Source organism: Arachis stenosperma, chromosome 6, assembly GCF_014773155.1.
Source record: "Arachis stenosperma cultivar V10309 chromosome 6, arast.V10309.gnm1.PFL2, whole genome shotgun sequence".
NCBI lineage: Eukaryota > Viridiplantae > Streptophyta > Magnoliopsida > Fabales > Fabaceae > Arachis > Arachis stenosperma.
The window spans coordinates 107,094,398-107,109,257 of NC_080382.1; the positions used below are offsets into that span (position 1 = coordinate 107,094,398).

The window sequence follows — 14,860 nt, forward strand, 5'->3', positions numbered from 1 at the left end:
ATCCTTCCATGAGAAATTTGGATAATTTCTCCATGAGGAATTATAGGTGTTTTCATAGGGTTCTCCCATATAATTTACCTCTGCCATTGCAGGTTCTCAAGATCATAAGCTTCTTCTTTAGAAGATACCTCTTTAGTACTGTTGGATGCATTTTTGCCATCTATTCAGACTCTGAGAAATCATGTTGACTTGTTGAGTCAACATTTTGTTATGAGCCAATATGGTATTCAGAGTATCAATTTCAAGAACTCCCCTTTTCTGAGGTGTCCCATTACTCACAGGATTCTTCTCAGAGGTGTACATGAATTGGTTATTTGAAACCATGTCAATGAGTTCTTGAGCTTCTGCAGGCATTTTCTTTAGGTGAATGGATCCACTTGCAGAATGGTCCAGTGACATCTTAGAGAAATCAGATAGACCATCATAGAATATATCCAAAATGGTCCACTCTGAAAGCATGTCAGAAGGACACTTTTTGGTCAACAGCTTGTATCTTTCCCAAGCTTCATAGAGGAATTCACCATCTTTTTGCTTGAAGGTCTGAACATCCACTCTAAGCTTGCTCAACTTTTGAGGAGGAAAGAACTTGGCCAAGAAGGCCGTGACCAGCTTATCCCAAGAGTCCAGGCTATCTTTAGGTTGTGAATCCAATCATGTTCTAGCTCTGTCTCTTATAGCAAAAGGGAAAAGCATGAGCCTATAGACTTCAGGATATACTCCATTAGTCTTAACAGTATCACAGATTTGCAAGAATTCAGTTAAAAACTGATAGGGATCTTCTGATGGAAGTCCATGAAACTTGCAATTCTGTTGCATTAGAGCAACTAGTTGAGGCTTTAGCTCAAAATTGTTTGCTCTAATGGCAGGGATTGAGATGCTTCTTCCATAAAAGTTGGAAATAGGTGTAGTATAATCACCAAGCATCCTCTTTGCATTATTTTTGTTGTCATTATTTTCGGCTGCCATCTCCTCTTCTTTTTCGAAAATTTTGGAAGGTTGTCTCTGGATTGTTGTATTTTAGCTTCTCTTAGTTTTTTCTTTAGAGTCCTTTCAGGTTCAGGGTCTGCTTCAACAAGAATGTTCTTGTCCTTGCTCCTGCTCGTATGAAAAAGAAGGGAACAGAAAATAATAATAGGGACCTCTTTACCACAGTAGAGGGATTCCTTTATGTAAGTAGAAGAAGAAAAGAATAGAAGAAGAAGGGAAAATTCGAACACAGAAGGGAAGGGAGGGTCGAATTTTAAGATGAAGAGAAGTGTTAGTAATTAACTAAATAAATAGAAAGAGATGAGAGGGAGAGAATTTCGAAAATTATTTTTGAAAAATAGTTAGTGATTTTCGAAAATTAAGAGAAGAAATAAAATTAAAATTAAAATTTGAAACAATTAGTTAATTAAAAAGAATTTTGAAAAAGAGGAAGGAATTTTCGAAAATTAGAGAGAGAAAAGTAGTTAGATGGTTTTGAAAAAGATAAGAAATAGTAAAATAAACAAAAAGTCAATTAGTTAGTTGAAAAAGATTTGAAATTCAATTTTGAAAAGATAGGAAGTTAGAAAAGATTTTTGAAATCAACTTTGAAAAAGATATGATTTGAAAAAGATATGTTTAAAAAGATATGATTGAAAAGATATTTTGAAAAATATTTGATTTTTAAAATTAAAATTGATTACTTGACTAACAAGAAACTAAAAGATATGATTCTAGAATTCAAAGATTGAACCTTTCTAACAAGAAAGTAACAAACTTCAAATTTTTTAATCAATCACATTAATTGTTAGTAAAGTTTTTGAAAATTTGAAATAAAGATAAGAAAAAGATTTTGAAAATCAATTAAAAATTTTTTCGAAAATATAAAAAAAATTGAAAAAGATTTGATTTTTGAAAAAGTTTTGAAAAGATAAGATTTTTAAAATTGAAATCTTGACTTGACTAACATGAAACAACTAATTTTAAAAATTTTTTACTAAGTCAACCCAAAGATTTCAAAATTTATGAGAGAAATAAGGAAAATATATATTTATTTGATTTTTGAATTTTTAATGATGAGAGAGAAAAACACAAAAATGACTCACAACATGAAAATTATGAATCAAAACACATGATGCATGCAAGAACACTAGGAATGTCAAGATGAATACCAAGAACATTATGAAGATCAAGATGAACATCAAGACTTATTTTTGAAAATTTTCAAGAAAAGAAAAACATGCAAGACACCAAACTTATAAATTTTTCATGCTTAGACACTATGAATGCAAAAATGCATATGAAAAATAACGAAAGACACAAAACAAGAAAATATGAAGATCAAACAAGAAGACTTACCAAGAACAACTTGAAGATCATGAATAATGCAATGCATGAATTTTTCGGAAAAAAATGCATAAATTTTAAAAAACATGCAATTGACACCAAACTTAAAAATTGACACTAGACTCAAACAAGAAACACAAAATATTTTTGATTTTATAATTTTTTTAAATTTTTTTGGATTTTTTCGAAAATAATCTTTAGAAAAACGAAAAAGAGGAAAAAAATTTTTTGAAAGATTTTTGAAAACTTTTTGAAAAGAAAATTACCTAATCTGAGCAACAAGACTAACCGTCAGTTGTCCAAACTCGAACAATCCCCAGCAACGGCGCCAAAAACTTGGTGCACAAAATTGTGATCATCAACAATAGCGCCAATAGACTTGGAGCTCTCAAACGTGAATCACACTTTGTCACAACTTCGCACAACTAACCAGCAAGTGCATTGGGTCGTCCAAGTAGTACCTTACGCAAGGGTCGATCCCACGGAGATTGTTGGTATGAAGCAAGCTATGGTCATCTTGTAAATCTCAATTAGGCGGATAATAAATGGTTATGGAGTTTGATAATTTAAAATATAAATAAAACATAAAATAAAAATAGAAATACTTATGTAAATCATTGATGGGAATTTCAGATAAGTGTATGAAGATGCTTTATCCCTTTTGAATCTCTGCTTTCCTACTGTTTTAGTCCAATCATTCTTACTCCTTTCCATGGCAAGCTGTATGTAGAGCGTCACTGTTGTCAATGGCTACTTCCCATCCTCTTAGTGAAAATGGTCCAAATGCTCTGTCACAGCACGGCTAATCATCTGTCGGTTCTCGATCATGTCGGAATAGGATCCATTGATCCTTTTGCATCTGTCACTACGCCCAACACTTGCGAGTTTGAAGCTCGTCACAGTTATTCAATCCCTGAATCCTACTCGAAATACCACAGACAAGGTTTAGACTTTCCGAATTCTCAAGAATGGTCGCCAATAATTCTAGCTTATAGCATGAAGACTCCGATCTTTCGGAATGGAGGCTAAGAGACACGCGCTCGATCTAAGGTAGAATGTGAGTGGTTGTCAGGCACGCGTTCATAAGGACGGATGATGATGAGTGTCATGGATCATCACATCCATCAGGTTGAAGTGCAGCGAATATCTTAGAATAAGAATAAGCTTGAATTGAATAGAAGAACAATAGTAATTGCATTAATTCTCGAGGTACAGCAGAGCAACACACCTTAATCTATGGTGTGTAGAAACTCCACCATTGAAAATACATAAGTGATGGTCTAGGCATGGCCAAGTCTAAGAACTAAACGTCAAAAGATGTCTAATACAATAGTAAAATGTCCTATTTATACTAGACTAGTTACTAGGGTTTACAGAAATAAGTCTTAGTGCAGAAATCCACTTCCAGGGCCCACTTTGGTGTGTGCTTGGGCTGAGCTTGAGCTTTACACATGTAGAGGCTTCTCTTGGAGTTAAACACTGAGTTGTAACATGTTTTTGGCGTTTAACTCTAGTTTGTGACGTGTTTCTGGCGTTTTACTCCAGAATGCAGCATGGAACTGTCGTTGAACGCCAGTTTGCGTCATCTAAGCCCGAATAAAGTTTGGACTATTATATATTGCTGGAAAGCTCTGGATGTCTACTTTCCAACGCAATTGCGAGCGAGCCATTTGAAGTTTTGTAGCTCTAGAAAATCCATTTCGAGTGCAGGGAGGTCAGAATCCAACAACATCAGCAGTCTTTTTTTCAGCCTCCTATCAGATTTTTGCTCAGGTTCCTCAATTTCAGCCAGAAAATACCTGAAATCACAGAAAAACACACAAACTCATAGTAAAGTCTAGAAATGTGAATTTTGCATAAAAACTAATAAAAACATCCCTAAAAGTAGCTAGATCCTACTAAAACTACCTAAAAACAATGCCAAAAAGCGTATAAATTATCCGCTCATCAGTGAACCTCCACCTCATTACCCCACATGATGCAATGGATCATTACTACTCTCCTAACAGTAACTTCAGAAACGTTTCTAGTGAGAAGTATGGAGCATCTGACGAAATCCAGCCAACCTTTAGCAACTGGTTTGAGATCCATTCTTCTCTGTTGGCTTAGTGCCTTTCTTATCGTTGATCCACTTAGATCCGGGCAAACATATGTCTTCAAGGACTTGATCTAGCTTCGGATTAGCTACCACTCTTCTATTAAAGGAGTTGGGGTCATCCTTTTGCGGAGGCAATTTGAGAGTCTCCCTCACCTTATCCAGATCAAAGTACAGCAATATTCCTCGGACCAAGGTGCGCCAAGTATGGATTGCTCTCTTTATCCCTCACCTTACCCCTCACCTTATATGTAGTTGTGGGTGGATTGCTCTCTTTCTTGTTTCTTGATGTGGATATCCACTTCTTGGAGCCAAAGAAGGTAAATAATTGAAAGAGCAATGCTCTTGCCACACCAAAATATAGAGAGAGGAGACGTGGGAGAGAGGAAAAGAGGCATGAGGGAGAATGGGGAATTCGAATGATGAGGAAGAGAGAGGGAGGGTAGGTCCTTTATAAAAGGAAAAAGATAATTAAATTGAATTTGGAATATATGATTAGAAATTAAATTGAATAAAGAAAGATTTGAAAAAGATTGTGGAGAGAGATAGTAGACATAATTAAAAGATGTGAAAGATAGGATGTAGATTAAAAGGATTTGAAAAATAATTGAATCTTGATTTGAAAAGATGAGATTGAAAGTTGAGTTGTGAAAAAGATATGGCTTAATTTCAAATAAATTTAAAAAGATAATGATTTGAAGAGAAGATTGATGAAAAGATATGGTTTTGAAAAAGATACGGTTTGACCAAGTCAACCCCCTCCTTCCTTGGAATTCGAATGAATGGCTAGCCTTCTTTATGGGCGTTGAATGCCCAGGGAACCCCTGGTGGCATTCAATGCTAGCTCTTCATCCCTCAATGGACGTTGAACGCCTAGGGAACCTCCCTGGTGGCGTTCAACGCTAGCTTTTTGCTCTATTTAGGGTGTTGAACGCCCAAGAAACCCCTTGGTGGTGTTCAACGCCAGCTCTTCTTTCCTCAATGGGCGTTGAACGCCTAGAGAACCCCCTTGTGCCGTTCAACTCCAACCTTTCTATCCTCTTCATAGTGTTCTGAATTCAATTCTGATTGTTCCTGATTTTAATCTAAGTGCTGCACATGATCACAAGTATTAAACAACATGGGAAGACGATGAAAGTTAATAAAGAATGAACTGGAATTGAATAAAACTAAGATTAAGTAAAAGAACTAAGAACTAAAAATAGTAATATGCTATGTATGGTTGGTTTGCCTCCCAACAAGCGCTTCTTTGCCATCATTAGCTTGACGTTCCTGCTGCTATGTTAGCAGTAGAGTGGAGTTCTCGCGCTCCAAAGTATCCCCTAGATAATGCTTGACCCTCTATCCATTTACTGTGAATCTTTTTGTAGAGTGTCTGTTTTGGAGCTCTATATAACCGTAGGGTGAGACATTAGTGACCAAAAAAGGTCCTATCCACCTGGACTTGAGCTTCCCAAGGAAAAGCTTGAGTCTAGAATTGAAGAGTAAGACCTTCTGTCCCAGCTCAAAGACTCTAGAGGAGATCTTTTGATCATGCCATCTCTTAGCTCTTTCTTTGTAAATTTTTGCATTGTCAAATGCAGCTTGCCGGAATTCATCCAGCTCATTTAATTGGAGCAGTCTTTTGTCTTCTGCAGCCTTGGAATCAAAATTGAAGAATCTGGTTGCCCAGTACGCTCTGTGTTCCAATTATACTGGTAAATGACATACCTTCCCATAGACCAGTTGGTAGGGGGACATCCAAATAGGGGTCTTAAAAGTTGTTCTATATGGCCACAGGGCATCATCTAATTTCCATGCCCAATCCTTCCTGGAGGTGCTCACTGTTCTTTTCAGGATTCTTTTAAGTTCTCTATTGGAGACCTCAGCTCACCCATTTGTCTGCAGATGGTATGGAGTTGCCACCCTGTGGTGAACACCATAACGGTGCAGAATTGAGTCAAGTTGTCTGTTATAGAAAGGAGTGCCTCCATCACTAATCAGTGTCCTTGGGACACCAAATCTGCTGAAAATATATTTTTAGAGGAATTTCATCACCACTTTGGTGTCATTGGTGGGTGAAGCAATTGCCTCAATCCATTTAGAGACATGGTCTACTACCATAAGGATGTACATGTTCGAATATGAGGATGAAAAGGGCACATAAAATTTATTCCCCATACATTGAATAGCTCAATTTCTAAAATTCCTTATTGAGGCATCTCATTATTACGAGGGAGATTGCCGGCTGATGAGCGGATAATTTATACGCTTTTTGGCATTGTTTTTAGTATGTTTTTAGTAATTTTAGTTGAGTTCTTAGTATATTTTTATTAGTTTTTAGTTAAAATTCACTTTTCTAGACTTTACTATGAGTTTGTGTATTTTTCTGTGATTTCAGGTATTTTCTGGCTGAAATTGAGGGACCTGAGCAAAAATCTGATTCAGAGACTGAAAAGGACTGCAGATGCTGTTGGATTCTGACCTCCCTGCACTCGAAGTGGATTTTCTGGAGCTACAGAAGCCCAATTGGCGCGCTCTCAACGGCGTTGGAAAGTATACGTTCTGGGCTTTCCAGCAATATATGATAGTCCATACTTTGTCCAAGATTTAATGGCCCAAACCGGCATTCAAACTCACCTTCAGAATTCCCAGCGTTAAACGCCGGAACTGGCACCAAAATGGGAGTTAAACGCCCAAACTGGCATAAAAGCTGGCGTTTAACTCCAAGAAGAGTCTCTATACGAAAATGCTTCATTGCTCAGCCCAAGCACACACCAAGTGGGCCCGGAAGTGGATTTTTATGTCATTTACTCATCTTTGTACACCTTAGGCTACTAGTTTTCTATAAGTAGGACCTTTTACTATTGTATTTTATAATCTTCTGATCTTTGGAACCTTTTTCTTGAGATCTTTTGATCACTTTGGGAGGCTGGCCATTCGGCCATGCCTAGACCTTGTTCTTATGTATTTTCAACGGTGGAGTTTCTACACACCATAGATTAAGGTGTGGAGCTCTGCTGTACCTCGAGTATTAATGCAATTACTATGTTCTTCTATTCAATTCCGCTTGTTCTTTGTCCAAGAATCACTTGTTCTTCAACTTGATGAATGTGATGATCCGTGACACTCATCATCATTCTCACCTATGAACGTGTGACTGACAACCACCTCTGTTCTACCTTAGATTGGGTGAATATCTCTTGGATTTCTGATACACGATGCATGGTTGATCGCCTGACAACCGAGTGCTCGCCTGACAAACGAGCCAGCCATTCCGTGAGATCAGAGTCTTCGTGGTATAGGCAAGAACTGATGGCGGCATTCAAGAGAATCCGGAAGGTCTAACCTTGTCTGTGGTATTCTGAGTAGGATTCAATGATTGAATGACTGTGACGTGCTTCAAACTCTTAGCAGGCGGGGCGTTAGTGACAGACGCAAAAGAATCAATGGATTCTATTCCGGCCTGACCGAGAACCGACAGATGGATAGCCGTGCCGTGACAGGGTGCGTTGAACATTTCCACTGAGAGGATGGGAGGTAGCCACTGACAACGGTGAAACCCTTGCATAAGCTTGCCATGGAAAGGAGTAAGAAGGATTGGATGAAGACAGTAGGAAAGTAGAGAGACAGAAGGGAAGGCATCTTCATACGCTTATCTGAAGCTCTCACCAATGATATACATAAGTATCTCTATCTTTATCTTTATGTTTCATTCATCATCTATACCCATTTGAGTCTGCCTGACTAAGATTTACAAGGTGACCATAGCTTGCTTCATACCAACAATCTCCGTGGGATCGACCCTTACTCGCGTAAGGTTTATTACTTGGACGACCCAGTGCACTTGCTGGTTAGTTGTGCGAAGTTGTAGTGATCACGATTTCGCGCACCAAGTTTTTGGCGCCGTTGCCGGGGATTGTTTCGTGTATGGACAACTGACGGTTCATCTTGTTGCTTAGATTAGGTATTTTTCAGAGTTCTTAAGAATGAATTCTAGTGTTTCATGATGATCTGTCGAAGTCTGGCTGGCTGTGAAGCCATGTCTAATCTTATTGGACCGAGGTTTCAACTGATCATCACAAGAGCTTGTTGATCTCTATCAATCTTGCTATTGGAGCAATGATCTGCTAAGGCTTGGCTGGCCATTGGCCATGTCTAGTGTTTTGGACCGGAGCTTTCTTTGAAAGCTTGGCTGGCTGTGAAGCCATGTCTAATTCCTGGACCGGAGTCTTAGACTAGCATTGCAATGATTCCTGGAATCCAAACTGAGAATTCTGAAACCTTCATTTTCTATTCCCATATAATTTTCGAAAAAGCACAAAAAAATTTCAAAATCATAAAAACCAAAAATATTTTATGTTTCTTGTTTAAGTCTAGTGTCTAATTTTAAGTTTGGTGTCTTGCATGCATTGTTTATTTGATCTTGGTTCTATTTTCAAGTCAAAAGTACAGGGAACTGAAGATTCAGAACATGCAGCAGAGGAATTACATAGAAAAAGCTGGGCGTTCAAAACGCCCAGTGAAGAAGGACAGACTGGCGTTTAAACGTCAGCCAGGGTACCTGGTTGGGCGTTTAACGCCCAAAAAGGTAGCACATTGGGCGTTAAACTCCAGAATGTGCACCATTCTGGGCGTTTAACGCCAGGATGGCACAAGGGGGAGGATTTTGTTTTCAAATCAATTTTTTTCAAGTTTTCAAAGTTTTTCAAAATCAAATCTTTTTCAAATCAAATCTTTTCAATCAAATGTTTTCAAAATCAATTTCTTTCCGTTTTCAAAGATACTTGCTAACAATTAATGATTTGATTGAACATTTCAAGTATGTTGCCTTTTCTGTTGAGAGAGGTTTAATGTTTGAATCATATCTTTTCTTGTTAGGCAAGTCATTAATTTTTAAAATCAATTTTTTTTTTGTTTTCAAATCATATCTTTTCAATCATATCTTTTTAAAACCATAACTTTTTAATCATATCTTTTTTTTAATCACATCTTTTTCAAATTAGTTTTCAATCATATCTTTTTGATTTCTAATTTCAAAATCTTTTTCAAAAATCACTGGATTCCTTTTCCACTTTTAGTTTTCGAAAATTATCAATCAATTTTTTCAAAATGTTTTTAAAATCTTTTTAATTAATTTTCAAAAATTCTCTTCCCCTCTTCTCACATCCTTCTATTTATGGAGTACCACTCCTTCTCAATGCACAATTCGAACTCTATTTGACTAAGTTCGAATTCTTCTACCTGTTCCTTCTAATTTTCTTTTCCTCTGACACCTCAAGGAATCTCTATACTGTGACATAGAGAATTCTATATTTTCCTGTTCTCTTCTCTTTCATATGAGCAGGAGCAGAGACAAAGGCATTCTTGTTGAAGCTGACCCTGAACCTGAAAGGACCTTGAAGCGAAAGCTAAGAGAAGCTAAGGCACAACTCTCTGTAGAGGACCTAACAGAAATCTTCAAAGAAGAAGAACCCATGGCAGCCGAAAACAACAACAATGCAAGGAAGGTGCTGGGTGACTTTACTGCACCTACTCCCGACTTCTATGGGAGAAGCATCTCTATCCCTGCCATTGGAGCAAACAACTTTGAGCTTAAGCCTCAATTAGTTTCTCTAATGCAACAGAATTGCAAGTTCCATGGACTTCCATTGGAAGATCCTCATCAGTTCTTAGCTGAATTCTTGCAAATCTGTGACACTGTCAAGACTAATGGGATAGACCCTGAGGTCTACAGACTTATGCTATTCCCTTTTGCTGTAAGAGACAGAGCTAGGATATGGTTGGACTCACAACCTAAAGAAAGCCTGGACTCATAGGAAAAGCTAGTCAATGCCTTTTTGGCAAAGTTCTTTCCACCTCAAAAATTGAGTAAGCTTAGAGTGGAAGTCCAAACCTTCAGACAAAAGGATGGAGAATCCCTCTATGAAGCTTGGGAAAGATACAAACAATTGATCAGAAAGTGTCCATCTGACATGCTTTCTGAATGGAGCATCATAGGTATTTTCTATGATGGTCTCTCTGAACTATCCAAGATGTCTTTGGATAGCTCTACTGGAGGATCTCTTCATCTGAAGAAGATGCCTACAGAAGCTCAAGAGCTAATTGAAATGGTTGCAAATAACCAATTCATGTACACTTCTGAAAGGAATCCTGTGAACAATGGGACTAATCAGAAGAAAGGAGTTCTTGAGATTGATACTCTGAATGCCATTCTGGCTCAGAACAAGATATTGACTCAACAAGTCAATTTGATTTCTCAAAGTCTGTCTGGAATGCAAAATGCACCAAGCAGTACTAAGGATGCTTCATCTGAAGAAGAAGCCTATGATCCTGAGAACCCTTCAATGGAAGAGGTGAATTACCTAGGAGAACCCTATGGAAACACCTATAATTCTTCATGGAGAAATCACCCAAATTTCTCATGGAAGAATCAAGAGAGACCTCAACAAGGTTTCAACAACAATAATGGTGGAAGAAACAGGTTTAGCAATGGCAAGCCTTTTCCATCATCTTCTCAGCAACAGACAGAGAACTCTAAGCAGAACCCCTCTGACTTAGCAACCATGGTCTCTGATCTGATCAAGACCACTCAAAGTTTCATGACTGAAACAAGGTCCTCTATTAGGAATTTGGAGGCACAAGTGGGACAGCTGAGCAAGAAAATTACTGAACTCCCTCCTAGTACTCTTCCAAGCAATACAGAAGAAAATCCAAAAGGAGAGTGCAAGGCCATCAACATGGCCGAATTTGGAGAGGAAGGAGAGGAAGTGAATGCCACTGAGAAAGACCTCAATGGGCGTGCACTGACCTCCACTGAGTTCCCAAATGAGGAACCATGGGAATCTGAGGCTCAAAATGAGACCATAGAGATTCCATTGGACTTACTTCTGCCCTTCATGAGCTCTGATCAGTATTCTTCCTCTGAAGAGGATGAGTATGTCACTGAAGAGCAAGTTGCTAAATACCTTGGAGCAATCATGAAGCTAAATGACAAGTTATTCGGAAATGAGACTTGGGAGAATGAACCTCCTTTACTCACCAAAGAACTGGATGACTTGTCTAGGCAGAAATTACCTCAAAAGAGACAGGATCTTGGGAAGTTTTCAATACCTTGTACCATAGGCACCATGACCTTCAAGAAGGCTCTGTGTGACTTAAGGTCAAGTGTAAACCTCATGCCTCTCTCTGTAATGGAGAAGCTAGGAATCTTTGAGGTGCAAGCTGTAAAAATCTCACTAGAGATGGCAGACAAATCAAGAAAACAAGCTCATGGACTTGTAGAGGATGTTTTGGTGAAGATTGAAGACCATTACATCCCTGCTGATTTCATAGTCCTAGAGACTGGGAAGTGCATGGATGAAACCATCATCCTTGGCAGACCCTTTCTAGCCACAGCAAAGGCTGTGATTGATGTTGATGAAGGTGAACTGATCATTCAAGTGAATGAGGAATCCTTTGTGTTTAAGGCTCAAGGATATCCCTCTGTCACCATGGAGAGGAAGCATGAAGAGCTTCTCTCAAATCAGAGTCAAACAGAGCCCCCACAGTCAAACTCTAAGTTTGGTGTTGGGAGGCCACAACCAAACTCTAAGTTTGGTGTTGAACCCCCACATTCAAACTCTAAGTTTGGTGTTGGGAGGTTCCCACATTGCTCTGAGAAAATGTGAGGCTCCATGAGAGCCCTCTGTCAAGCTACTGACATTAAAGAAGCGCTTGTTGGGAGGCAACCCAATGTTATATTTTATCTATTTTCTCTTGTTATTTTATGTTTTTTGTAGGTTGATGATCATGAGAAGTCACAAAATCAATTGAAAAAGCAAAAACAGAATGAAAAACAGGAAGAAAAATAGCACACCCTGGAGGAAGAACTTACTGGCGTTTAAACGCCAGTAAGGCTAGCAGGTGGGCGTTTAACGCCCAGTCTGACACCATTCTGGGCATTTAACGCCAGAAAGGGGCACCAGACTGGCGTTAAACGCCAGAAAAGGGCAAGAACCTGGCGTTAAATGCCAGAAATGGGCACCAGCCCGGCGTTTAACGCCAGAATTGGCTCAAAACGTGATTTTGCATGCCATTTGGTGCAGGGATGACTTTTCCTTGACACCACAGGATCTGTGGACCCCACAGGATCCCCACCAACCCCACCACTATCTCTCTTCTTCACCCATTCACCAATCACCTCAACACCTCTTCCCCAAAAACCCTTCACCTATCAAATCCCATCTTTCTCTTCACCACTCACATCCATCCTTCATAAAACCCCACCTACCTCACCCTTCAAATTCAAACCACTTTCCCTCCCAAACCCACCCATACATGACCGAACCATGAACCCCCCTCTCCTATATAAACCCTTCTTCACCCCTTCATTTTCACACAACCTAAACACCACTTTTCCCCCTCTTTGGCCGAACACAAAGCCATTCCCTTCTTCCTCATTTCTTCTTCTTCTACTCTCTTCTTTCTTCTTTTGCTCGAGGACGAGCAAACCTTTTAAGTTTGGTGTGGTAAAAGCATTGCTTTTTGTTTTTCCATAACCATTTATGGCATCTAAGGCCGGAGAAACCTCTAGAAAGAGGAAAGGGAAGGCAAAAGCTTCCACCTCCGAGTCATGGGAGATGGAGAGATTCATCTCAAGGGTGCATCAAGACCACTTCTATGAAGTTGTGGCCTTGAAGAAGGTGATCCCCGAGGTCCCTTTCTCACTCAAAAAGAGTGAATATCCGGAGATCCGACATGAGATTCGAAGAAGAGGTTGGGAAGTTCTCACCAACCCCATTCAACAAGTCGGAATCTTGATGGTTCAAGAGTTCTATGCCAATGCATGGATCACCAAGAACCATGATCAAAGTGTGAACCCGGATCCAAAGAATTGGCTTATTATGGTTCGGGGGAAATACTTGGATTTTAGTCCGGAAAATGTAAGGTTAGCATTCAACTTGCCCATGATGCAAGGAGATGAACATCCTTACACTAGAAGGGTCAACTTTGATCAAAGGTTGGACCAAGTCCTCACTGACATTTGTGAAGAGGGCGCCCAATGGAAGAGAGATTCAAGAGGGAAGCCGGTTCAATTGAGAAGGCATGACCTCAAACCCGTGGCTAGAGGGTGGTTGGAGTTTATCCAACACTCAATCATTCCCACTAGCAACCGGTCCGAAGTTACTATAGACCGGGCCATCATGATCCATAGCATCATGATTGGAGAAGAAGTGGAAGTTCATGAGGTTATAGCCCAAGAACTCTATAAGGTGGCGGATAAGTCCTCTACCTTAGCAAGGTTAGCCTTTCCTCATCTCATTTGTCACCTCTGTTATTCAGTAGGAGTTGACATAGAAGGAGACATCCTCATTGATGAGGATAAGCCCATCACTAAGAAAAGGATGGAGCAAACAAGAGATCCCTCTCATCATGAGATCCCTGAGATACCTCAAGGGATGCACTTTCCTCCACAAGACTATTGGGAGCAACTGAACACCTTCCTAGGAGAATTGAGTTCCAACATGGGACAACTAAGGGTGGAGCACCAAGAACATTCCATCCTCCTCCATGAAATTAGAGAAGATCAAAGAATCATGAGAGAGGAGCAACAAAGACAAGGAAGAGACATTGAGGAGCTCAAGCACTCCATAAGACCTTCAAGAGGAAGAACAAGCCGCCATCATTAAGGTGGACCCGTTCTTTAATCTCATTGTTCTTTATTTTCTTGTTTTTCGAATTTTAGTGCTTATGTTTATCTATGTTTGTGTCTTATGATCATTAGTGTCTTAGTGTCTATGCCTTAAAGTTATGAATGTCCTATGAATCCATCACCTTTCTTAAAAAAAAATTGTTCTTAATTGAAAAAAAGAAAGAATTGCATGAATTTTGAAATTTATAACAGTTTAATTATTTTGATGTGGTGGTAACACTTTGGTTTTCTGAATGCATGCTTAAACAGTGCATATGTCTTTTGAATTTGTGATTCATGAATTTTGGCTCTTGAAAGAATGATGAAAAAGGAGACATGTTACTGAGGATCTGAAAAATCATAAAAATGATTCTTGAAGCAAGAAAAAGCAGTGAATACAAAAAAAAAGAGGCAAAAAAAAAAAAACGAAAAAAAGGGGGAGAAAAAGAAAAAGAAAGAAAAAGAAAGAAATAAAGTTGTGATCCAAGGCAAAAAGAGTGTGCTTAAGAACCCTGGACACCTCTAATTGGGGACTCTAACAAAGCTGAGTCACAATCTGAAAAGGTTCACCCAATTATGTGTCTGTGGCATGTATGTATCCGGTGGTAATACTGGAAGACAGAGTGCTTTGGGCCACAGCCAAGACTCAATAAGTAGCTGTGTTCAAGAATCATCATACTTAACTAGGAGAATCAATAACACTATCTGGATTCTGAGTTCCTAAAGAAGCCAATCATTCTGAATTTCAAAGGATAAAGTGAGATGCCAAAACTATTCAGAGGCAAAAAGCTAAAAGCCCC

At 39.0% G+C, this 14,860-nt stretch overlaps 1 non-coding gene across 1 annotated transcript; it reads left to right on the top strand.

Annotated features, from left to right (window-relative positions):
• Window positions 1–453: 453 nt before the first annotated feature.
• Window positions 454–561, top strand: LOC130937903 (small nucleolar RNA R71). The gene has a single exon (XR_009069095.1). It is a non-coding gene; the product is annotated as a small nucleolar RNA R71 (small nucleolar RNA).
• The last annotated feature ends 14,299 nt before the right edge of the window (window positions 562–14,860 follow it).